Genomic DNA, 27,204 nt, shown 5'->3' on the forward strand with positions numbered 1-27,204 from the left:
ACAGAGCTAAGGAAAATCCTGCTGGCAATGCATAAACTACTGTCAGTTTCCTCTGATGCTACTTCTTTCCCACTTTATGGGGTCCCTTTTAGAGTACATCAACACTGTACAATAATTCAGGACAGGGAATGAAGAATACCATATCCATGTGTGTGCTGAATGGCCAAATTCAGGCCTAGTATAGCCAGGTGCAGCTCCCAGTGATGATTGAAACCATAGTGTTAGTTCCATGTGGGTATAAGTGGGTCAGAAAATGGGTGAAAGGAAGTGGAGTGAAAAAGCAGCATCACTCTGGCATTTGGTGACTATGCAGTAAATTACAAACTGAGGTGGGCAGAAGACTAATAGAATGGGGAAAGATAAAGTGGACAAGAGGCATCAACTGAGTCTATTTCTTGAGCTGCAACATCATTCGAGCATATACTCTCACACATGAGTAGCACAGCTGAATGTGACATTTGGAATTACATGCCATTAGCCTTACAGGTAGATGGAAGGTGTCAGTAAGTCAATGGTTCAGCTTGTGCTCCACTAGTGACATCTTGTGCATATACCCAGCTCTTTGCTACAAGCTGAATTATCCACATATGTTCTCCAAGACTGCAGGTTCAACCAAAGCCACAGACATAAGGGTAGAAAAGTCACCTTTCAAGTAGCAGTAAGTTTTGTATTTGACTAGAGGGAATAAAGCCTTGCAGCTTTTATTTTATGTTTAAATGGTACTTCATTAAAGTGTATTTAAAAGGCTTGATAAAGTATTTTCTCACAGCGAGATTAAAATATGGCCCATTAATGTGGTGTTGATTTATGTGGCCACTTTGATGGGGAGGAAGTTTAATTAATAGCTATATTTCTGGAAAAGAATTTTAACAAGGTGTTCCATGTATGAAACATACAGAAGTTACTTTGTTCAAAACCACTTCCGCAGGGTATACAAGGAATTTTATTGCTCACTATACTTGTGTTGATAAATCAGTAGATTACTTTGAGCAAGCAACCAGAGCAAGGTCATGATATTACAGAATGTCAGACCTTGACCAACTAAGGGAACAATTTCACCACCATTAAAGAGTTGTCAGAATTTTTTCCTACATAGATGTGATATCTTACACTGACGCTTATTTTGGAAGACAATCTTTACTTGTTGGTAGAAATAGCACTGATTTCAGCAGATGTGGCTTTTTTTTTTTTTTTTTTTTCATCTTTGAAACACTGGAAAGCTTCATCTGTCTCAATTGGGTGTGGAGTGGCCCACCTTCACTGGTATTCTAGGTTACTCTAATACAATTGAAAGCCACTAACAGGCTATGGCTCCAGGATAACTTAAGGGTCTCCTCCCATGAGATTTAGTGGTGAAACTGGTCCAGAGCAGGATGAATATTTTGTGAACATTGTCATGAAAAATCTGTTCCCTTTTTGATTAATTTCAAAGTTTTTCAACTAGTTCTAGTTGGTTCTAGCTGGTTCCTTGTTTTGTGAGCAGTTACCACTCCAGCTGAAATAAAGGAGCTGAACAGTTATCCCATGAACTCCTAACCCACAGCTAGTACTGTTCTCTAAACAGCCACATTACAGCAATTTATGATACATTAATATGCTTTACAGCCTTCTAGGAAACTGTCAAGGTAACTCATGTCACTACATATTCCCATTCTCTAAGAAATGGGTACTTGTCTTAGAAGAACTGGTAGCATTAAGTTGTTAATGGGTATTAACGTCATATTGATCCCAATGGATCAAAATAAGTTTCTAATATAAAACCACCATGTAAAAGCAGACACTGGAGACAATGGATACGCACCATGTGACAAGAGTATATGGAGCCTTTTGGTCATCCTGATCCATGCCAGGTGACTAATGCCAGGGAATAAAGACTAGTCTTGTCCCAACAAGCTATATGTCATCTTCATTACATATCATAATACAGTTATCACAACATAAAAGCAATAAAGCAACTAGAGAGTTCACATGCTTACAGTCCTTTATCACTTGTCTATATGCAGTAGTTGCTTTTCATGTACGAAGGTCACAGTAACTTGGCCCAGATTCATTCAGTGGGGATACCTTACAGTCCAGTCTATCTATCTAGGAGCATGGAATTTCTATTCCTGTTATACAGTGACTATACAATTCTCCATCTAAGTATCTAAACTACTCATCTTAACCATATTTCCTAATCATATAATTAGGCTTGCAAGAATTAGATTTTATTTTTTTTATAATTTTGACAGATAACATCAATATTTATCTTTAAGTATTTTAATTTTTTTAATCGATTTAAACTTTCACATTTCACAGCATTATGGGTTTTATTAAAACTGTTAAGCATTTTTGAAATTTTTATCAATTTAAATTTTCAGAGTTGCAGGAAATTAGGGAGGGTCAGGCAATAATTATTTAATAACAGAGCTGTTGAGATTCAAAAGTCAAACCATTAAAATACAAATTGTTAACATCACATGTCAAAATATACAAAGTAAATATCCTTAAATCAAACTTGAATAAGTTCTCAAGCAGCATTTTTCTTACTTTGTGCATCTGTAGATTTCACTTATCCATGCATTTTTGTTGTTGTTGTTGGTTTCTGCATGTGTGATGAAATTGACATTTACCAAAAAAAAAAAAAAATCTAATCCTTCAAAGGCTACAGATAACGTACAGGGTGAAAGGCCTTTCTGTTCCACAATCTGAAGCAAACCACTACATTTAGTTTGTCTTCTTTTCTCTCTTTTTTTTTTAAACAAGTCTATTTTAAAATATAAAAGGACAAGTCTACATTTCTGAATATTTCAGCATGTCTTGCATGCCAGTTATTTTGATGTTGCCAACTCTTGCAATTTTATCATTAATCTCATTATATTTGATGTTTTTCTTAAAGCCCCAATTTATGTGATTATGTGAGAATTTCAGCTTTCACTTTTTTAAAAAAAGTAAGTTTGGTTGTTGAGAAAAACTTGGAAATGCAAACCTTAAAGGTTCAAAAACAAGAAGGCAAATAAAAAGACCCAAAGTGCATATTGCAGTTTTGCCATTGACTTCAGCAGGGCTGGGATTTCCCTATTGGATTCTGTTTCCAGTTGTACCAATGACCTGCTGTGTGATATTGGGCAAGTCATTTAATCTCTCTGGGCCTCTTTTTTTCTCTTCCCCTTGTTTTTTGTATGTTTCAATTGTAAACTCTTTTGGCAAAGACTGCCTCTTACTATGTATTTGTACAGTGCCTTGCACAATGGGACCCTGAACTTGGTTCGAGTCTCCGGCACTACTGTAATACAAATGAAAAACAATTAGTGAAGAATCTGATCCTGGATTTACTTGAACAAGATGCTACTGTCCACAGTGCAACCTGTGACAGTGGAGACAGAGCTTAAACACATGAGGTAATTCTGTGTATGTGCTGAAATCAATAAAAGGGTGGATTCCAAGAAGTGGGCTAAAATTTTTTACAACATAGAACTCAACAGCTATGCAAGCATAATGCATCTCAAAGGCATGAAGACAACCAGGCTCAGAAGTGCTTTGTTCATATTAGTCATCAAATGTAGTTCATGATATGCAAAATTGAACGCTAACAAAACATGCAGGTCATTAGATTCAAATAGAAGCTGCTGGTTCTGAATCTCTGTGTCTTACCCTGAGTGCAATAAGAATCAGGTGTAGAATGAAAAAACAAATTAAATCCTTAGGTGGTTGTGGACAAGGGGCTGGATTTACCCTTGAATCTTTAAAGAGAGTCAGAATCAGACAGCAGAATTTGTATGTCCATAACGATGAAAATGCCCAGGGGCCATCTGAAGGAGTAAGAGGGCAGCTGGTTTCAATGCCCCCCCCCTTTTTTTTTTTTTGCCTTTCTGTTGCAGTGTTGGCACAGATGTCAAATATGATCATGGTTTTTATTATTTGAACAATTATCCATCTTTTCAATGAGAGATAATGGACCAGATTATCTGGCATGTTGCAGGCACTTTGTACGGAGCCAGCACCTACATGACTACCTCTCTTGCCAGGGTCAGGGGTGTGCAGGCAGTGTGTGGTTACACTCCAACTATTCTCAGCTGGCCCTTTGGGTTCCAGGCCAGCAGGATATTCCAAAGCCAGGGATGGGATTGAGGTTGAGTTGTCTTGAGAATCCATTTTCTTCTGTGCCTGTGCTCAGCAGACAAGAGGTGAATTTCACCCAAAAGAGAACGGAGGTTAAAAATAAAGATATGTAGAATCTGCAGAACATTCCCTACCAGATAGTATCAGTTTATTAGATGGACCTCTAAACTACCTCACCGTATTCCTGCAACAGCTGTATAAGAGATACAAATCTTTTGCAGTTGTTAAACCTCAGTAAGAATGTTCCTAATAATCAATTGATATTTATTTAATATAAAATAATTGGCTTATTAAAGTTAAATGTGTATTTAGGAACTTCGCATTCTCTACATGTTTTTATCCTCTCTCAAATTTCCTTAGATTTTTTTTATAGTCTTGTTCATAAACTTTTACAAGTACTGTAATTTGTGGCTTCCTCCAGAATCTTTCTGCAAAGCATAATAAATTAATCAGAGATTTGAAAAGTCTATTGACTGTAGTTCATTGTAGTGTATTTCCTGTTGCTTTTAGTTCTCAGCATCCCAGTGAAATCAACAAATTGAAAGAAGTCAAGAGTAATCAGAACTGAGGTAAGATAACCTGGCTAAAGCAACAGTAGTTTTGTATAGAGAACTAATTACTGTGTATTGGGGAAAAAAAACCATGAATTCTTTTGTTCTCCTAAGGATGAATTTATAATGAAAAATGGGCATCAATTAATTTTCTTTTGTACTGGAAAGAAAAATCATGAGGTAAATGGCAGTTGCAAAAGTTAAACTATGCAGGTAAGATTAGTTTGGGAAGTAACAAAACCAAATGATTTATTTAGTGTTCTGAGTTAACAGATTAATTTTATATATGTGCTAGAATCATGTAGCACATCATGCACTGCTGTGTGCGGAAGCCCCATTTCCTTTGGTTTCACAGAAGGAGAGTGTTTTGCAGTTTGACGTATTGTTCTTTTAAAGCTTCCATAGCCTGTAGATCCTGAATTACTGGGAAAGTTTCCAAATCATGGTCATCCTACAGCATCTTCACTGCTGCCTTTAGCCTAGGCTAAATGTTTTATTTTTATAATTAAGGTCTTCTCTTCATCCACCAAATTGATATAACATTCATATAAACTGCATCTATAATCCTGGAGCAGCCACGAGCAACTCTGAGAGACTGGTTCTGGAGCTTACGCAATTATCCCAGGGCTGGATTTACCTCACTAAGTCCATTTACATTTTTGCCCATTTGGATGGTCTTTTCTGTTTTGTTAATCCTCATTTCCTGGTGACAACGGACAATACCAATTCATATCTTATATGAAGATATAAACTACTATCAAATGGCAACTTTTTGAACTGGTGCCTACAGGTGAAGGCTTCATTTTCCATTGCCAACGTCCTGAGAGATCCAACTTCCCCCTGAAGGACTTTTATGATGATTTTAAAAGAAAGGGTGTTGACTATAAAAAGACTAAAGAGAGAGTCATGAGAAGTAAATTGTTAACCATTTTTCCTCCCTAATTTTCAGCTGAACATTTTAGTTTTTGGCTGAAAAGGTTAAGTTTTTGGTTGCTGAAAGACCAAAATCTTTTCAGTTTTTCAATGAAAAGTCACAGGTTTTCACAGGAAATTTTTTTCTGACCAGCTTTATTTCATAAGCAGATAAATCTATTAAAATGAGAAAGGATCATGGAACTCTTATCAGATTTTTTCTATTGAAATTATTGCTATTGTTCTAATCCATACCCAAATTTTCCATATTAAGGGCTAGATTGTACAATCCATACACACAATGATGAACTGTTAATAGGCCTCCTGATGTGAATCAGTGCTCACTAATCTACCTCCCAATGAATGGTATCATGTTTGAGATGCCAGATCTGATAAACCGGTTTTATATTTTACTATAATTCTCTTTGTAAAGACAGGTACATTTGCATGTCTTGAAAAGTCAATAATCATATGATCCAATACCCTTTCTTTAAAAAAAAGTTCCTGCAGCTCACTACCTATGAAAAAATACACTTTAAAAAAAAAAAAAAAGTGAAATAAGAAACTGTTCAAAAGTAAACTCTAAAAAAAAAAAAAAGAAAAGGTATTTTGCATTTATATGTATTCCTGCTTTTGCTCACAAAGAAAATGCATTGCATTAATAGATACATTTTATAGGAAGATTAAATTTGCATGAGAGGAAATGAATAACAATCCATTTCAATTTGGGATAAACAGATGAACTAGCAATGCAATCTGGACTACTGCACTGAACTATCTGTATGCCTGTAATTATTCTAACTCTCCACTGGATGTCAATACTGCTTAACACAAACATTGGCTCTGAATGCACTGCAAAAGCAGGAAACAATCTGTGTTTTTAAAGAATGTGTTTACTCTATAACTGTTTTAAGACTCTGAGCTATATAGTGGCAATAACCACTCCAGGTGAAATCCTGGTCCTGTTGCAGTTAGTGGGAGTGTTGCCATTGACTTCAATAACCAGGACATTATGCCTGCCAGTCCCCACCCAACCATAGTTAAGGTTGCAACCAAGCTTCCATTATAAACTTGATTTTTGTCCTTCTCCTTCCAGAATCCACACACACACAGGAATATCAGCCTTCAAACATAGCAGATTTTGTCAGAGGGGATGGTATATTTTTTATGCCATATTTGAAGTGAATTAGACACAGGGTCTGGAATTATGGCACTCTAAACACAGAAGTTACCAAGAGTTCAAAATATCTTCTAATGTTTTTTCTCTCCATTTGTACAGAAAAGCACAGCTCATACTTCATTTACTGGACTCATCTGGCTGAGATATAGGGCATAGGACCAAAGGAGAATTGATTAAACTCACATTTTAAGCTGTTTAGATTGTATGGTCAATAGTTAAGTTAAAATGGCTCATTGGCTCCAACAAGTTTACCTTAGAGAGTAACATGACTGATAGAAACCTAAACTTTCTTAACCTTCCCTCCCCCCACAAAAAAAACCCCACCCCAAATACGTAACTCTTTTTGTAGTTAAGATACACTGCAAAATGACTTCCTCAGATCATCAGCTTCTACTACAGATCTATAACTCTCAGCATGGAAGGGAGAATTGCCCAGGCACTGATGGAGGAGACAGTGGGAACATGATAAGCAGAAGTGGTTTCAGAGGAAAATTAACACAATGGAGGAGGTCAAAGCTTCCATTCCAAGCAGATCCATGAGATTTGAAAGATATACCTTGTGTTCCTCTGAAACCCCTAATATCTCCTTCACTAGAGGAGCATTAATTAAATCAGTAACTCCATGAGTTGAACATGAGCTCTCTATTGTTCTCCTGGTAGTTTTAACACAGATGGGAACTCTGTTAAGAGAGTAGAGTATAATAACGTTGGTGATCATGTCTGAGTGAACAGAGTATGAGAAAGGTAAAGTGGATGAGGCAATACCTGTTATTGGACCAACTACTGTTGCTGAAAGAGACAAGCTTTCAAGCTCATATTTTTAGACCAACAGAAGTTAGTCCAATAAAAGATATTACCTCACTCACTTTGCATCTCTCATATCCTGGGACCAACACGGCTACAATACAGCAATTAACAAATATATTGTGTAAGGGAAGAGAAAAATCCAGTATTTCTGTTGGCAAGTGACTGTGAAAGACAACCAATTAATTATGGTACATTTAGCAATCTAAGGGTTTTTAAAAATGAACATATGTAGGACATCAGCAGAAAAACAAACTGTAGAAAACAAAATGAACAAAAATGGTGTTTCGATGACTGAGTCTCCAAAGCTGAGTTGGTGCCAGTGGCACCCCATGCTTCTCTTATTCTGCCTAATGATTCCTGTGGCATTTAACTTTCATAAGGATTTAATATTTGACACAGTGACAAGATTTTTTTCCAAGCATGCTTGAAGGGTTTTTTATAATCTTTTTTTGGCATATTTATTTTAAATGTACTTTATTTAAGATTGTTGTAATCACATACATACATTGGCTACTGGCCACAGGGTTGTAACTATTAATCATATGCTAGAATCCATGGGAGATGTAAAATTTAAGTTTTATTTATCAGACTTCGTCATTTGAAATAACAGCCCAAGAAATTTAGTTTGCATCTCAGGGTTTTGATTTTTCTTGCTTGTTGCTGGCAATGGATTCAGGGAATTATAAAGGTGTAAATCATATTTTTGCTTGTTCCAGACACTGTTGGCACAAAGCTAAAATTATTTTTCCATAAATGCAAAACCCATTGTTTTGATGGCCTCTGTTTTCCTGCCAAATTATACAACTAATGTTATTTCTTCAGTCTAACACTCTTTTCCATTATAATCCCATCTTTCAAATCACAGCTGAAATGTATTTCCAGTTACAGTCATCAGACCAAAGACATGCCAATGCTGGCAGATAATTCAGGTCCATAGACCACCTTAACCCAAGATAAAATATAGTCTCCTGTGGAATGAACAGGGGAGTATGATTACTATGCTCAGAAGCTAGGCGGATGAAAGGGCATTTACCTGACTTTGGAAAAATAGACTTATAAGGTAGATCATTTAAAACATCTATTTCTAGTAGTTCATTGATTCCCTCTGGTGTCTTATCAAATGGGAAATTATGTGTCTATCCTTTTAACTAAGCGAAATAATGGCTTTCCTTGTGTGACTGAGCTTGATAAATTTATGAAGGGGATGGTATGATGGGACAGTCCAATTTGGCAATTAACTGATCTTTGACTGCTAGCAGTAAATATGCCCAGTGGACTGTAATGGGATGTTAGATGGATGGGTTCTAAGTTACTACAGAGAATTCTTTCTGGGCGTCTGGCTGGTGAGTCTTGCCCCCATGCTCAGGGTTTAGCTGATCGCCATATTTGGGGTTGGGAAGGAGTTTTCCCCCAGGCCAGAGACTGTGGGATTTTTTCGCCTTTCTCTGCAGCATGGGGCACGGGTCACTTGCTGGTGGATTCTCTGTACCTTGAAGTCTTTACACCATTATTTGAAGACTTCAATAACTAAGTCATAGGTTAGGGGTCTATTACAGGAGTGGGTGGGTGAGGTTTTGTGGCCTGTGTTGTGCAGGAGGTCAGAATAGATGATCATAATGGTCCCTTCTGACCTTAAAGTCTAGGAGTCTATGACATACCTAAGTCCTAATCTTGAAAAGACTTGTTCATGTGTTTAATTTTATGCATTGAGAACAGTGGCATGAAAGTCAATTTAGGCACATGAGAGGTGCCATTGGGGAAATATTTGCAGGGGCCTTAATTTTCATGATTTGTGTTTTGTTATTCACTAATACCTGAATAGCTCTTGCAGCATGGACTTCCTTGAGTTTTATATTAGAAAAAATACGCACAAAAGTAGAGGGGAAAAAACATTAACAAAAGTAACATGTTTGGGTACAGAAATACTCTCACCATTTGAGGATTGCAGATTTTTTTTCCTACTCATTTTGTTTTTAAGCTGTTTTTGCTTTTTAAAGTAGTTTCTCTCTACGTGTACTTATTATATAAGTGTAAGGACACAGCTCAATCTAAACAGTCTTCTGTCTGCAGTGTGTGTATGAACCTTACAAAGTTTGGGCTTTATTAGATGCGTATTCTAAAAAGCTTCATAATTCTTCTTACTGCTCTTTAGAATGATGAGAGTACTGTAGATCTATACAGAATCTTACTGTGTAAAAATGAGAGTTCCTTTCTTGGGCAGTTTATAAACTTTTTAGCTCATGTACAAAAAATATCAGACAGTGGTTCAGATGGATAGAATAGAACAGAGAACAGAAGGCTGTCCCAAACATACAGGGCATAAAGAAAGATTAATCTTTATATTAAAATATTAAGTGTTATATCCTGAGAAACAGAAGCAGCATGTGGGTTAAAGTTAATATCTTCAGCATCCCTGGGAGTTGCAGCCTCTCTTATTTATTCCAAATTTATAACATGGCTGTCTAGCATAGCTCACTGTGCACAACAGGATCTTCCTGTGTAAAGAATAGCTGTTAATGGACATACACGTTAAAAATGGAAACATGGTTGAAAGGAACAATTTGCCTCCCCACTGTAGAACAGTTCAACAGAAAAATGAGAGGTTAAACCCCAAGACACTCATTTTGTCCTGAGACACAGAAGACAATGGAGTTATCCCTTGCATACAACAATCAACCTCAGATTAGGAGCTAGTCACAAACAAAGTTCACCCCTGCTGCTGCAATCTGTTCAGGGATCATCAGGAGAAGGGTTGAAATCATGCACAATATGCACCACTCTCTACCCAGGTCTCAAACAGCTGTGATCTATATCACAAGTTAGTCCTGATACTCAGCTGTACTAAAGTATCTATTTGTTGCTGAATGCTCATCACAGGCCTCATGTCTTAAGTTTCTTAACATTCATCATGGTTTAGTGTCCTCTTGTTTGCCAACATCCTATTTGTACTTGAAATGGAGAAGATTAGTTTTCAGAAGTGTCAGCATTTCCAGGTGTCAATCTTCCTTTTTCAATCATGAAAGTGCTAGCCAAGCTTCTTCTGGTTCAGCTGTGAATCAAATTCAAACACCCTAAAGGATACATGTTTCAGAACAGCTTTTAAAAAAAAAAAAAAAAAAAAACCCTCCAAAAACACAATAATGTAACAGAAGCAAAAGCTTTTGGCTGAAAGGTCTTGAAAAGCAGAAATGCAAAGGGACAAATGAATTCAGAATAGTGCTTATCCATGATCCTTCTCAGTCACCAGCTTAATTCTTTTTCACTATCTGATCACAGATTTGTGGTGCACTAACTGACCTTGCAGCATCTTGTACTATTTTCTACTGGGGTTTGTTCTAACCTAAATACCATCCATCTGCTTTTGTCTCAGCTCAGATGAGTCTGAGGGCAGGTATATAATAACCAGTTCAGAGACTGTTATGGGAAGGATGCACATTCTTGTCCTGAGCAAAGCAAAGACCACAGCTGCATGCTGTAAGGTTAGTACAGAGATTGTGAGATGGGTAGAAGAGCTGGATCAGCTGTGAGGAATTAAGCATTTCCCCCAGTAGGAGAAGAGTGGAATTCAGAACACTTTTTTGTTTGGTTTATATTATAAAATGGATAGCTGAGATCATCTGAGGCATTCCTGAGACTTAACTTCTAAGGTAGTGTTTTCTTTTGGAGGACCTTTGAGTCTGCTACTTGACCCTTCTGATTGGAGCATGAATGTCAGATTTAGTGCACTCAGCAAGGTCCAGGTTTTTAATAAAGTATATGAAGAGGATGCAACTGAGGAAAAATGTTAATTTGTTCACTGCTTTTCTGGAAAATCTGTATCCCCTTCTCCAATCTGATTTTATATCCCAAAGGGAAAGGGGGGGAGGCTGGCCATCCTTCTATCTTAAAGTTTTTATAAATATTCCTCCAACTTTCACTGCACTAGCCTTTTAATGGCCTCTGGGACTGAAGGTCTCAAGTGCCACGAGTTAACGGTAAAATTTTCCTATAGGCCCAGTGTACCATAGTACCTCTTGGCTCCAGAGAATATTAAAACGCCTGTGTAGTGCAAATAACATTCCCATCTAGCAAGATGGATGTTGCAGGGTCTCTCCTCTACAAAGAGGTGGGAGAGTAGCCAGAAACCAAGCACAGATCACAAAGATGTCTGAGATTAAGGGAATAAAGGCCAGTAGTCTTCAGAAGACTGCTCAAGGTAGGTGAGGGAAAAAGCCTTAAATAGTGGGACAGGGTGTGGTAGCAGAGGTAGGTGGTGGGGTTCTTCAGGAAAACAAATCCAAGAGCTACTGTAATGGTAAAGATCTTGTAGTGCTGAGACTTGGGGAGATGGTTTTTGCTCCTGTAGCAACGTGGGACAGGCTGGTAGTGAGATTTCTCAGCTCACTCTCTTTCCCTGGACGTTAGGGATCAGGAGGAAACAAATCACAGCAGGAGTTGTGTTAAGGGGTACTGAGCCTTAGCTTCTGCATTTTCTGATTGTTAGGAGTTTAAATTTGCAATTTTTACATTAAAAGAACAGCCAATTCATGCAACAGTTTCAGATCTATATATCTCTGATATATGTCTATAAACTTTTAAAACAAAACTCCTGCTGGTATCTGCTATTGACAGAGGGGGAAGAAAATTAGCACTGGCTTTCTTTCTTTTCTGAGGGAGGAGTCGCAGGAGAGGTTATATAATGAAAACATTTCCAAAATGCTGAGATTAATCCTTTGATCATTTGGTTTGTCGGGAGAAAAAGGCATTGTAATGTCTGTAAACAAGCTGTGAATGTGTGCGCAACTGCAGCAGTGAAGGACCCAGACTTGCAAAGACTTCCATGTGTGCTTAGCTTTAGCTATAGGAGCTGGTCCTAGGACCTATATTTGTGTTTAATTAATAATCAAATTATTTGAAGAAAATGGACCAAGTGGGATTGATTGGAAAAAATGTATATAGTTATAAAGCATTATACATATAGTGAACCTATTATATGACAACTCAGCTCTGCTGTATTCCTTTATCTTGTATATCTGGAACATTATTCTAGTTATTTTTTTTACATAATGAAAATAAAAGTGGTATCATCAGCAATTCTGTTCTGTCTTTTTTAATGAAAAATTAATAACTAAGGCTCTGATCCTGATAATGTAGGCCTATGCAAAGCCCTATTAATTTCAGTGAATAGGTTTCAGATTTGAAGCTTTTATTTGAATGAATACTTGGACAACCAGGAATAGGGACTGATCTAATCACATGAGTAGCTCTATTGATTTCAACCTATATGAGCAAGAGCTACGGGAGTGGGCTCATAGTTTGGTGGTACACCTGCATGCTTAGATATATAACTGTATCCTCAGCCCAAGCAGGTGTTTCTGCTTTCGGTTCAGTTATTCCATGGTTTGCAGATGGCTGGTTGTGAAACAAAGTGTGGCATGGTCAGTAGCATGAGAGACTTACAAGGAAACCCGACAATGCTGCAGGAAGTGTTTTTGATGATTCAGGAGGTGTCCAACTGAACCCATACCCCAGCATGTTAAAGGAATTCTGTGCTGATGGAGGGGAGTGAGTGTTTTTGCTGAGGTAGAACAGAGGTCGCCAACCACTTGTGTTCATTCTAGAACCTACAGTAACTTTTTTTTTCTAGCAAGAATAAGAGTGTTAGCCCCCATGTCTTGGCCAAATTCTAACCAGGGTTATTGTATCCTGAATCTAAATTACCTTTCCAACTTCAGTCAGATAATGTATTCTTCCTCTCTGAACTGTTGTGAATTATGTACTGTTTAGGTAGTTGCTCTCTACCATTCCTGGGAGAGCTGCAGTTCTGTGCTGGGTCAAATTGTGTATAAAGACAAACAGCATTTTGTAAACTTCTTTAGGATCCATCTGGATACAGAGTGCTATATAAACAAAAGATCATCATATCTTTATACAGAGACTGATATGCATAATCCCCATTAGCACTGAGAACTCAACGAAGGATTGAAATACTGCATAAATGGAAAACCACTTGAAACTGTGACAAAACATATATACTGTATGTAAGCACATGGACATCTCCTGCAAACACTTACACACGTTTAATTTCACTGCCATGAATAGACCCATTGATTTCAGTCCATAAGTGTTTGTAGGACTGGGGCCAATGTATGCACTGTAGGTATAGTCTAAACTTACTCCTGGTGTTTTACTTTATTTAATTAAACAAAAAATAAGCATGTTTTAACCTACCTTTCTCCTGAGCTGACTCAGAGAGATGCTCCAACTATTGCACCTTGACCTAGAGTTGATACAACCCATCTGCAAACATGACTTAACAAAAGCAATTCTGCATTTTTTTTATTGTTTGTATTGCAATAAAGCTTAGAGGTTCCAATCAGCAATCTGGTCCCCATTATGCTGGGAACGGTACATGCTTACAATGATAAAAGAGTGATGCATCCCACAAGGGCTGCAGAGTTCTAGAACTGACATTAGTGTGATGCAGCAGAAGAGCTCTGTATTCCTAGAGCCTATTATGCCTTGCTATGATCAAATCTAGGTGTCCTTTGAAGACTGCTCTATGAACTCTGTTGGGAAGGTGTATCTGTCACAGATAACTTGTACATTGGAAGTCACTAGTCATTATACCTTAGGAGAATTTCTATGGTGAACTAGAAGGAGAGAGGTTTCAAATTTGTATCTCAGGGTGTTTTGAATCTCTTTAAAGGCTCTGTGGTAAATAGACTGAACAGTACAGGTTGGCCTAGTGCTATTGTTACTATTATTACTCTTTTTAACAGTGCATTCCAAAGTCAACCAGGGCAGCCTGTTCTAGCACTGTTGTGTACATTTATAACTTTAATATGTAAACTATTGAGGCACCAGAACTGAGTTTGTTTCGTAATGGAAAATAACACTCCATACATTATCAAATGAAAATAGATATATTGGGCTCTATTCAGTGCAAAATTTCTGCAGCCTTCTACCCTGGGAAAACTATGGGAAATCAATATTTGGCTTTCCTACCTTGTCTTAGTATTTACCAAAATATTGGACCTGGCCACTGATAGCAGACCTGCCCTGTTCGTCCGTGTGTTACCTCTGAAACCTCTGGAAGACTATTAAAATAACTATTTCACTTGGCTTGTTAGCTCAAACATCTAGCTAATGTACCAAGCTTGCTCTCTGCCTGCCAAACACCCACCTGTCCCTTATCCAGCTTCCAAAACCTCCCGCTTTGCCCCTTCAGTTTGAGAAAATGTGTATTATTGTTTGCATGGGGTATATCTCTTGCAACCCCATTCTCTAACTATAGAGAGAGCCTTCTGTGGGAAACACTGACTTTTCCCAGGGGGAAAAACCAGGACTAAGACCAGTTTAGTAATGTAAATGCAAAATAAACTATCAGCTTGATGCTTCCTTATTTTGGGAGCCATAGGTGGAAATGGTCAAGGATGAAAGAGAAATTACCTATTTCCTAAAATAATCTCAAGTGTTTTTTGCCACTAAAGGCCTCAGTCTCTGCTAGATCTGTCTGTGCACCCTGCTAAAATCTTTACATCAAAAGGGCTGTAAAGAATCTTTGTCTCAAACAAAATGTGTATTATTGTTTGCATTACAATAATGCCTCAAGATTCCAACCAAGATCAGTGCACTATATGAACGTATGGTAAGAGACGGTCCCTGCCCCCAGGGAACTTTCTGTCTAAAGGGACTTGGAGGGAAGCAGAAACACAGATAATGGAAGTGACTGGCCCAAGATTCATGGCAGATCCACGAATAGAACTTTCATCTCATGAAACTCAGCCCTGTGTCTTACCCACTAGTCCATGCTGCAGTTGCTGAGGAAAAAGGGCTCTGCCAGATTTGGGAAGTTCTTGATTCTAGTACTAATACCTGGTTAAAAGCACAATGTTTGAGTGTTCAGAGAGAGCAGTAGAGAAGAGATGAATCTGGGACTAATATCAAATCATGCTACAAACTCATGCCTCATGCGTGATGCTAACAAAAAACGTGTTCTTTACAGATATGTATGACTTATATAAATGCAGGGACGGGGGCGTTGTAATTCTTCTTGTGCACAGACTCAGTGAAGTCACTCTTCAGAGAACTGTTTGCATTTTTAGGCTTATCACTATTTTAAAAAGCCAATAAATTAGTAACAAAAATGCATCCAAAGAAGGGCTAAAAAGCAGATAATGCATGACTAAAGGAGACAGGTTGTTAGAACTTAATATTTATGGGTGAGAAAGTAATTAAGGGAAAGGGTGTAAATATTTAAATGTGAAGAGTGCCGTAATCCCACCAGAGATGGGGAGGAATTACTTTTAAGATGTGTGTGGAATAATAAGGTGGAAGAGCTGTGAGCTAGGGAAGAGAGAATTTAAATTAGATTCAGGAAATGTTATTTAACATCAGACAATGGAACAGCTTGCCAAAGGAAGCTCAAGGAGCTACCATTACTAGAGATAAGTCAACAATACACTAGATGAAATACACATAACCCAAGCCTACTCCTACTGAAGTCAATGAAAAAGTTACAACAGATCTCAGAAGCAGGGTGGTGCAGGTATGAATTTAATGGCAAATCCTGTGCCTGTTCTGTGAATGTGCTGAGTCTCCTGGCAATAGAACCGCCGTGGTTCTACTGTGCAAGGGGGAGACACCATTTGAGGGAGTGGAATTCTCAGGGTCTATGCCGTTCTGCGTGGCCTAAGACTCAGCGCTGTGGCAAATCTCTGTGGGCCAGGGCACGACAAGCAGGGCTTGGAGAAAGGTGGTGCCAGAGGATCCTCACTGTCCCACAGCAGTGGGGAATGCATTAAGGTTTAGCATTAGCCACCTGTTGTGATAATTCCTACTATTTCTTCTCCCCCCCGGCCCACCTCTGCAGCCCCACATGTTTTCATGGAGATACTCTGGGCACAGCTTGAATACAGGATAAATTATACAAAGGACAATTCTGCCTTACTGTAGTGGGAGTGAGACTAGATGACTTAGAATATGCTTTCCAACCCTCTCATTGAGGTTATGATGCTGAATGAGAACATTTTGATAGGAATCCATGTATATTCATATCTCATAAGGTGTCTGGAATCCTATTTACACGCTTTTAGTAGCTAATAATCAGCTAATAAGGAGCTGGACTGTGGTTATATTGTTCTTGTGCCTTTATTCATAAATTAGTCTGGTAGAAAAATGTGAAGGTAATAGCTTAGTGCTGCACACCACTGGTGCCAAACTCACAATGTCAGTTATAAATCATTCTTGTCCTGATGAGGCCTATAACTTTGTTACCATATACAAATGAATGTAAAAGTCTGCAAATGTGGACAAGCAGCATGGGGCACCTATGTTAATTAACTGGCTGCCTGCACACATTTCTGGGCTTTTGTGGTAAGGAGAGTCTGTCCCTTCTGTCCGTACGTTTCTATGCTATTTTCTTCCCATCTGTCCTTTTCTTAAGTTACCAACATAAATTAAATCAGCATAAGCTAGGTGTAAACCAATGAGCACCCACTTGAGGGGTTTAAATAGATGTTTTTTTCAATGAGTTAGTTAAGCCAGTACCACTTTTATGTATAGACAAGAGTTCGGAATAACTTTTAGTATCTGTTTTGTTTTAATAATGGGTTGCTGCATGACAAGAGAATTCTGTCATAGAATCATAGAGTTGGAAGGGATCTCAGGAGGTCATCTAGTCCAACCCCCTGCTCAAAGCAGGACTAACCTCAGCTAAATCATCCCAGCCAGGGCTTTGTCAGCCGCAGCTTAAAAACCTCTAAAGATGGAGATTCCACCACTTCCCTAGGTAACCCATTCCAGTGCTTCACCACCCTCCTAGTGAAAAACTTTTTCCTAATATCCAACCTAGACCTCCCCCACTGCAACTTGAGACCATTGCTCCTTGTTCTGTCATCTTCTACCATTGAGAACAGCCTAGTTCCATCCTCCCTGGAACCCCCTTTCAGGTAGCTAAATCCCCCCTCATTCTTCTTTTTTGCAGATTAACAAGCCCTGTTCCCTCAGTCTTTCCTCATAAGTCTTGTGCTCCAGCCCCCAATCATGTTTGTTGCCCTCCGCTGGACTCTCCCTAACTTGTCCACATCCTTTTTGTTGTGGGGGGCCTAAAACTGGACACAGTGCTCCAAATGCAGCCTCACTAATGCCAAATAGAGGGGAATAATCACTTCCCGTGATCTGCTGTTAATGCAGCCATATGCTATTAGCCTTCTTGACAACCAGGGCACACTACTGACTCACATCCAGCTTCTTATCCACTGTAACCCCTAGGTCTTTGTCTGCAGAACTGCTGCTTAGCCCATCGGTCCCCAGTCTGTAGCTGTGCATGGGATTCTTCCGTCCTAAGTGCAGGACTCTGCACTTCTTGTTGAACCTCATCAGATTTCTTTTGGCCCAATCATCCAATTTATCTAGGTCACTCTGTATCCTATCCTTCCAGGGTATCTACCACTCCCCCAGCTTAGTGTCATCTGCAAACTTGCTGAGAGTGCAATCCACCCCATCCTCCAGATCATTAATGAAGATGTTGAACAAAACCAGCACCAGAACTGACCACTGGGGCACTCCGCTTATGACCTGCTGCCAGCTAGACATGGAGCCATTGCTCACTACCCATTGAGCCCGATGATCTAGCCAGCTTTCTATCCATTTTATAGACCATTCATCCAACCCATCCTTCTTTAACTTGCTGATAAGAATACTGGTGGGAGATTGTATCAAAAGCTTTGCTAAAGTCAAGGTATATCATGTCCACCACTTTCCCCACATCCACAGAGCTAGTCACCTCTTCATAGAAGGCAATCAAGTTGGTCAGGCATGACTTGCCCTTGGTAAATCCATGTTGACTGTTCCTGATCACCTTCCTCTCTTCCAAATGCCTTAAAATGGATTCCTTGAGGACCTGCTCCACAGTTTTTCCAGGGATTGAAGTGAGGCTGACCAGTCTGTAGTTCCTTGGATCCTCTTTCTTCCCTTTCATGAAGATGGGCACTATGTTTGCCTTTTTCCAATCATCAGGGACCTCGCCCAATTGTCACGAGCTTTCAAAGATTATAGCCAATGGCTCTGAAATCACATCAGCCAACTTCTTCAGCACTCTCAGATGCATTGCATCTGGCCCCATGGACTTGTGTATGTCCAATCTTTCTAAATAGTCCTGAACCTGTTCCTTCAGCACTGAAGGATGTTCACCTCCTCCCCATTCTGTGCTGCTCAGTGCAGTAGTCTGGGAGCTGGCCTTGTCTGTGAAGACAGAGGCAAAAAAGGCATTGAGTACCTCAACTTTCTCCACATCCTCTGTCACAAGGTTGCCTCCCCCATTCTGTAAGGGGCCTACACTTTCCCTAATCTTCCTTTTGTTGGTAACATACCTGTAGAAACCTTCTACATGGTGTATGGTCTGTAGGAATTCCAGAATGGAATTCATGAGCATGAAAGACCTTATGAGGCTTGAATAGTGCTTGATCAAGAGAAATTAATTGTTTGCACCCTTGAAAGTCTATCTAGAGGTGCTGTGCCTTAGGGAAAGCTAGAAGATAGGTGGACAACTCATAATTACAATGTCAATCACAGAGGCTGGAATGTATTGCTTCAGAGATTAGAGGAAACACGAGCATTGGAACACACTGATTGATGAGATTCCTGATCCCTGGAACAAAACCTGTATTCAACCTTTAGGATGAAGTGTATGCATGCTGCTAATCTGAGTGATGGCTACTACTGATGTTTGATATTTAAAGAAACTCCCTGATGAGTGTGCAAGTGACTGAAGACCCTGCGTTATGAGTGGTTTAACTCATCAGCTAACACTCAGGGATTAGAAGTGTGGCCAGCTGGGCTGGCCATAATACTTAGCCTATGTATAGCCAGTAGATCTGCATCGTTTGTTCACCGATGTGTTTCATTCATCCTCACCAAAATAAACAGCACTGGATTCATTGACAAATCCTAATAAGACACTTTTTTATGCTGCTCCAGCTCCATCAATCCATAGGGTATGAAGTGGACCTTGGCTGCTAAACACTGTTGCTTAAACATATTTCATAAATTTAGTTTTGGGGTGGAGGGAGTGCTGAGATCTCAAAATCAAGAGATGATAAATATAGAGCTTTTTAAGCTAAAAGTGAGAGAGATACTATATGTTACAGATGAATGTGAGCTTTCCTGGGAACTAATGCCAGGGATATTCCATCAAGGATTGCTCTTGTTCAGCATATTCAAAGAATGGGAAATGAGATCCCAGTTAAGTAAAAAATTATCACGGCACTCTGAAAGGGAGATAATTGCTTCATGCCGCCCAAATGAGCAATAAAATGCAAGATCTCTGTTTTGACCTCCTGGTCTTGGTAAGGGAGATCTTTTAGTTTAATAAAATGGAATTATATTCTATTTAAGTCTATGCTCTGGTCTACACTTACCAGGCGATTCGGCGACAGTTGATGGGAGATACGCAAACTACGCAGAGTAGCTTGCTTCCCCTCTGGGCAGCATCTTCACTGCACTGCTCTGACGGGAACCGCGTTCCCGTCAACGCAGAGCTACACCACTTAAGGGGGTGGTTTTACTGCGTTGACTTCTGGATCGACTGAGCGGGTCTTCACTGACTGCTCAGTTGATCCAGATAAGTCAATCTGACGGCGGCGACTTTGCTGCCATCAGTGTAGACATACCCTTAGTGAAAAGTCATCACTAGAATCATGCAGAGAAAGGTAATCCTGTTTTGTGGAGGATTTTGATATTTCAAAATTTGGTTTCATTCTGATTTTTGGAACAAAAACAAAAAAGCCTTTGAAATTCTCCGCAAAAGGAAATAAAGCCTTGGTTCCAGGGCAGTCCATCTGCTGGACCCTGGAAGGTTTGGGGTCTCCAACTATGAGGTAGTGTGCTAGGTGGGTCTGCCAAGAAGCCAGGTGGAAAAGCTGGCAGGAAAACAGGCAAGATTCTATTGAGCCCTTGTCTGGCTTCTGGAGGAACCTTATTGAAATCAAACAGTCTCAGCAGAACTTTTTTGTTTTGATCAAAATCTAAAGTCAGAATTTTCTCGACCACCTGTGGCCAATATCCATTTAAATTTGTTGCTCATTACACATACTGGCCTTGATGCCTGCACCTCAGAGTAGCCCTCATTCAGCAGTCCATTGCTATTTAGCAAAGCACAGTGCTTAACACTGGGTATGTTTTTAAGTACCATTGACTTCACTGGGATTAAACACATGCTTAAAGTTGAATAGGAATGGATTTAAGCATGTGCTTGAAGGTTTTGCTTAATCTGGATTTTTCATGTCTGAAAACCAACATATCTATTCTGGGGCTGGATCCCATAAGTGTCTATAAGAACAAGCTGGGATTTGAGCTAATTGCAATTTACCCTGGTTTGAAATAGGCAAATTTGGTGCAAACTGGCTTGTCTTTGTGCACTCCTAGGTACCAGCACTGGTGCAGCTACACCAAATGCTGAATGGGGGCCACTCCTAAATGCAGATAAGGCTCCATACATTATACAATTTTGGATAGTGGAGTTAGTTTGGGTGCATTTGGAAGGGACCTAAGGTCTTGTCGTGTAGCGTCTCTGGATTTACCTTTTCTAAGACCTACATATTTTACCAACTATGGATAAAGGTCTTAAAAAAAAAAAAAAAAAAGAGAGAGAGAGAGAGTGAGAAAGAGAAACTCTCATCATGACCATCTCCAACCAGCATTCAACATGTTAGCCCTTTAATCTACTTCACCTGCATTGGCTGTATAGCAAGCAACCTAACCCTTAGCTGGCAGTACAACAGCCATTATTGCACTACCAGGTTGGCTCAGTCAAAAGCATTTTTATTAGCAACTGATTTATTGTACAACACAAGCAGAAGAATGAGATTTCAAAAACAGTCTAAATCTTCAAAGGTTTATAATCTACAAGAGGCAGCAAAATATGCTTTGTACATAAACTTTGAATACAAAGAGATCGGATTTGCCTCAAGATCTATGAATAATCCAGGAGGTCCTGTACGTCAAGTTATTTTTAGCTCTGGATTTGCTACGTGAACAATGGCACTTACAAGCTGTTGACTGTTATCTTACTAAGATGAAAAACATATACATCTCTTCTTACAGGTCTTCTATTCTGGTAGAATTTGGAACTATTGTCAGCAGCAGTTTGCTATGCTATCAAGTTTTCAAAAAAATTTTAGAGTAATTTGGGAGCTTAAAAGAAAATTAACTCTTACAAAGAAGAGGATAAAATATAACAGAAATTGCATGATCTTAAGCAAAGAAAAATTTAGGACAAGTAGGGAATACTTCCTAAATGTGAAGCAATGACTTTCAGTCTCTGAATAAGTATATAAAACAGAGAGGAAACAAAGAGCCTTCTGTGATATATCTGGTAAAAATTGCAGTATTTATTCTCCTAATTAGGGCTGGCCAAAAGGTATTCATTAGTTGTCTTTTGAAGTGTCTCCTTTCTCTTTTCTATTCCTTCTTCCCTACTCTAATGGCATCTCAACTAGCACAGCTAGTCAGTGGTCTGGAGGGGAGTGTACATTGCAACCCTTTAAGGGTGTAGCATTGGGCATGCTACCTCCCACATGCTTTGTTGCTCCAGGAGACACTGTTGGGCTGCCTGAGCCTATGTCTTCACTGACGGTGGCAAATTCGCTGCCATCAGATCGACTTAACTGGATCAACTGAGCGGTCAGTGAAGACCCGCTCAGTCGATCCAGAAATTGATGTATTAAGATCACCTCCTCAAGTGACATAGCGCATTGAAGATGGAGCACAGAACAGAAGCACAGAAGTCGATGGGAATTACGCAAGTTTTTTGTGTAGTTTGCGTAATTCCGATCGACTGCCAACAAATCTCCGAGGTAAGTGTAGACAAGCCCTGAGAGTCAATAGATCCTATATCTTACATGGTAAGCCTCTGCATCACCCACCCATTGGCTCAATGCCTCAAGAACAATTGAGTCAATTTTTGTATGTTAGATGGCTGAGTAGCCCTATTGCTTGGTCATTAGAAACTAGACTGGACAAAGATGTAGAGAATGCAAAGAACATTGCTGTATTCCCAGGGGTATGAACCAGAAGTCTAAATATCAAAAGACATATAAGCAGTGTTGCTTCATTTCTCAGGAGCTAGACTAGACTCAGCTAAGACTAGGTATCTTCAAACCCAGCAAAGTAGTGTTCGGTGTGAGGTGAGAGGGTGTTCAGCGGGGGAAGGGAGTGAAAGAGCGAGAGAGAAATACTTCCTACCCCTGTAACAGTGGAATGACGCTATTTGGACTCTTCTCACTTCTAGGAATATACCCTCAAATAGACGATGACGATTATTATTAAATAAACTATTAATAACATTTGCCTTACTGTAGTGTCTAGGAGCCCTAGTCATAGATGGGACCACACTGTTCTAGGTGCTGTACAAACACAAAATAAAAACATGGCTGCTGCCCACAAGGAGTTTGATCTAAATATGAAATTCCAGAAGCCTCAGTAGTTCAGTGTTTTCAGCTAGGAGCTTTTATTAATGCATTTTCCTAATGACCACCACAGTAGTATATGAATACTGTAGGAAGAGAATATGGACTTATCTGAACATGTCTGTTTTAGGTTGCCTGTAGAATCAATATGTTTTCAGTAAAATACACCTTCATTTGTATGCTCTGCATATCTTCTTGTGGCAGAGTGGAGGGGATTAGGTCCCCTCTGTGCCTCTGCTCCCCCCCACCCCCCAAGTTCCTGGGCTGGGATAAAGTGGGCTGGCAGAGCCCCTGATGGCAGGGAAGGAACCCACAGCTGAAGGGGCTGATTAGAAGAAGTCAGGAATGTGCCTAATGAGGTGAGGGGGAGCAACTGTCCCCCTAGCTGCAGGATGCATATAACCCAGCCAGGGAGAAACCAGAGAGAGGCATGGTCAGGGAGGAGGATAAAAGCCCTACACTTTAGTTTGCCTCCCGGTCAAGAGAGGGTGAGCAGCCCAAAGCCTCGGGGGCCAAGTGGGCCTGGTTCGGGAGTGGAGTCTGTACTTATACACTGTAAATAAACAAGCACGGGTGATTGCATTGCGTGAAGCCTGTGAGTCCTGTTATTGTGGAGGGGTGAGACCACCCAGAGGACCCGGAAAGGCTGGGGGGCCTGTGGCAATAAGCTGCACTTCTCTTCATTTCTTCTCCTTCACCCCAGTCTTCTGCTCCACATACAATAATAATAATAAAACGGATTCTATACCCATGTCTCTGCCTCAGATGAATTTGTTACTTAGATTTTCATGATTCAGAGAGCTCCTCAGTGAAATAAATTATCAGGATATGGGACTTAAATTATTTAGGTTTGGAAAGTCTTGAGTTGGTCCCATTTTACTGGAAATTACTGGAAGGAAAAAGAGAGGTGTAAAAGTAATAATATGACTAAATATGAACGTATACAGCTAGGAACAAGGAACATAAGCCAGACTTTAGAACAGGGGACTCTATTATGGGAAACAGTGACTTTGAAAAAGGTTTGGGGGTTGTGGTAGATAAGGAAATGAGCATGAACTTCCAGTGCAACACTGTGGCCAAAAGAGCTAATAAGAACATAAGAATGGCCATACTGGGTTGGACCCATGGACCATCTAGCCTAGCATTCTGTCTTCTAACCGTGGCTGGTGCCAGGTGCTTCAGAGGGAATGAACGGAAATGGGCAACTGAGTATTGCCCAGTCCCAGCTTCTGGAAGTCAGAGGATTAGGGACACCAATCAAATTTCATTGGGTGACCCCTGGCTTTTGTGTTATGTAAAAGGGTAAATAAACATCTACCTGTTCATTTTCTCAACACCATTCACGGTTTTATAGACCTCTATCATATCCCCCCTTAGTTGTCTCTTTTCTAATCTGAACAATCCCGGTCTTTTTAATCTTGTCTCCTATGGAAGCTGGAACCCTGATCATTTTTGTTCCCCTTCTATGTTCCTTTTCCAATTCTAATATACCTTTTTTGAGGCAGGGTGAATGCAGAACTGAATGCAGTACCCAATGTTTGTGTAGACCATGAATTTATATAGTAGCATTATATTTTCTATCTTATCTCTTTCTTTCCTAACCGTTCCTAAAATTCTGTTAGTCTTTTGTCTGCAGCTCCACATTGGGCAGATATTTTCAGAGAACTATCCACAATGACTCTGTGATGGAATACACCCCTTTGTTCACACCCTCACCGTACGTGCTATTGTAATAATCTTTGTATGGTATCATTTGAAAACTCATAATTTGCTAGTCAGTATTGTCCTGGTAAAATATATGTGACAGAAATTGGATCTGCTCTAAACAAAGGAAGGAATGACAAAGGAAGTTCAAATAGGTGAACAAAACCAGTAGGGAATATCCTTCCACAAGTTGTGGTAGGCATGTGTAAGACTCATGGGTCTTGAAAGGTGCATTGTGGAAGGTGTTGACTGTTGTAGCAGCAAAGATATTTCTGCAGGTTTTGCATCTGTTGTTCTGGCAGGATCTGGTGCCACTTTGAGTTAGTGTATCCTGGTCTGTGGAGAGCTCGCTTGTATTCTGATGAGTTTGGAGAGGCTGGGGGGGTTGTTTGAAGGCCGGAAGAGGGGCTTCAGGGAAGATTTCTTTCAGAATGGGGTTCCTATCAAGTATGGGTTGTAGCTGTTTGATACCATGTGTCCTGCACGTGCCTATCACAACATGTGGTGTACCTCATCCAGAGCTCTAAATTCCCCAATAACAGGTATGTGGATGAAACCAATCACTAAACTCTTGAATGAGCTCACACAGGAAAAGATAAAAACACATATCACCTGTGGGTGAACACTATTCACAAAACAATCACTCTCTGACTGACCTATCAGTCCTCATCCTCAAAGGAAACCTGCACAACACTTTTCAAAAGATGAGCCTGGGAGCTTACATTCATAACTTTGCTAGACACTAAAAATCATTATCTTAATAGTGACACCGGATTTATGGTTTATTACAACACTCTGTAACCCACTAACCCCCCATTTCTGTCCTATGATTACATGGGTGTTAATGGGTCACTTCACCTTGAATGGTCCCTTTAGAATATGTGCTAACTACTTCTGCTAAACTATCTGTTTGACTTGTATTTAGCTGTGACATTCTGAGTACCTTTCCCAGACCTGAAGCTCAGTAGCTCAAATGCTTGTCTATCTCACCAACACAGGCTGGTCCAATAAAAGATATTACCTCACCCACCTTGTATTTAGAGTTCATGATAGTTTGTGCCTTTGCAATGGTCATTATGGATATACTACACAAACCATAGTAAAATGGAATGAACCTGCAGGCTTCCATTCCTTGTGGGTTTTTGTTTTTAAATCACCAGGAAAACAGAGGCTGTGTCACAGGTAGAGCTAGCTGAAAATTTCTGTTGAGACTTTTTGCTTACAAAAAAAAATAGCTTTCTGACTGAAGTGGAATTATCATCAGAACTTCCACTTTCATTAAAAAAGGTTCAGGCTTTTCACTGAACAACAACTGAAAAAAATCTTGGGCTTTCAGTGAGAACTTGAGAGAAATTCTTGCACAATTTTTCATTTTTTCCCCAAAACTTTTCACATAACACAAAACACACTTTTTTTTGACCAGCTCTAATCTTGGGTCTTCCAAGGAGAGGCAGGGACCTGGATCAACCTCACCAGTGAAGGTGCTGTGTGGTTCATAGTGACCAGGAACAGCAGTTGGCATCCAGGTGATGGTGATCGGGAGAATGAAGTGCACGTGAGAAGCAGGCTGGAGGCAGCAGCCTGGGACTGGGTTGCTGAAGGGAAGCCACGCAACAGAACCCAATTGGTAGCTTTAGAACACTGTGGAGGTGTTAGTTCCATTTTTGGAATATTGCACACTTTGCTAACTCAAAGAGATATCAGTGACCATTCACTAGTGGACATTACAACATCTCTGACTATTCTTTTTTGGGTTATAGAAAACTACAATTTAGTCTAGAGTGTTTCTGTGGGGTGGGAGGACAATGAAAAATGTGTGTTGTTGATTTTGTGAATACCATTCTGGTTATGTTGAAAACATTTTATCATATAAGGTAGATCTTGCAGTGGTTCCTAAAAGACAGTCAGACTCTGGATTAATTTAATCTCTGAAAGTCCATTCCATGCTTTCTTTCTGCAATCATGCTTTAAGGGCTGGATCCTCAGCTGATTCAAATGAGCATAGCTACACTGGCATCAGTAGCATGTTGGCTGACAACAGCTGAGAATCTAGCCCTAAGACTTTTAACCTAGGGTATATTCACTCTCTTCTAGACTAGCCTTATTGAATGTTCTCTTAGTAAAAAGACATTTGTGGGGGCCATTTTGGAGATTTAGAGAAAAGCAGCCTCCAACAGCACTGCAGACAGCATCACAGAGGCTGGGGGGACTGAGACTGAGATTGCCTGCATAGTCGGTACTTGAGATGACACACCAGCTGTGGGGGCTGGACCAGAAGCTCAGTTGACAATCTGGGCAACCAACTGCAGGACACAAATAGCCTGCACATGGCTGGGACCACCCCATCATGTGAACTGAGCCTAGACATACCCCATGTTTGGGAGGAGGAGGAGGAGAATTAGTTACCAGGCCTGAGGCTGATTGATAGATGCCTGTGTGACCAAAACCAGGCCCCAGAGAGCCTGCACATGGCGGGGACTACCCAAAATGTGATTTCAGC

General features: G+C 39.9%; 1 long non-coding RNA gene across 1 annotated transcript in view; it reads left to right on the forward strand.

Annotated features, from left to right (window-relative positions):
• Nucleotides 1-10,880: 10,880 nt before the first annotated feature.
• Nucleotides 10,881-27,204, forward strand: part of LOC137163622 (uncharacterized) — a 32,636-nt gene continuing 16,312 nt past the window's right edge. Inside the window, exon 1 of the long non-coding RNA XR_010922738.1 lies at nt 10,881-11,030. This is a non-coding gene — a long non-coding RNA (uncharacterized lncRNA). The remainder of the gene's footprint in view (nt 11,031-27,204) is intronic.

The sequence above is a fragment of the Emydura macquarii genome, unplaced genomic scaffold (genome assembly GCF_026122565.2).
Source record: "Emydura macquarii macquarii isolate MOO-44397 ecotype Brisbane River unplaced genomic scaffold, CSIRO-AGI_Emac_v2 contig_2636, whole genome shotgun sequence".
Lineage (NCBI taxonomy): Eukaryota > Metazoa > Chordata > Testudines > Chelidae > Emydura > Emydura macquarii.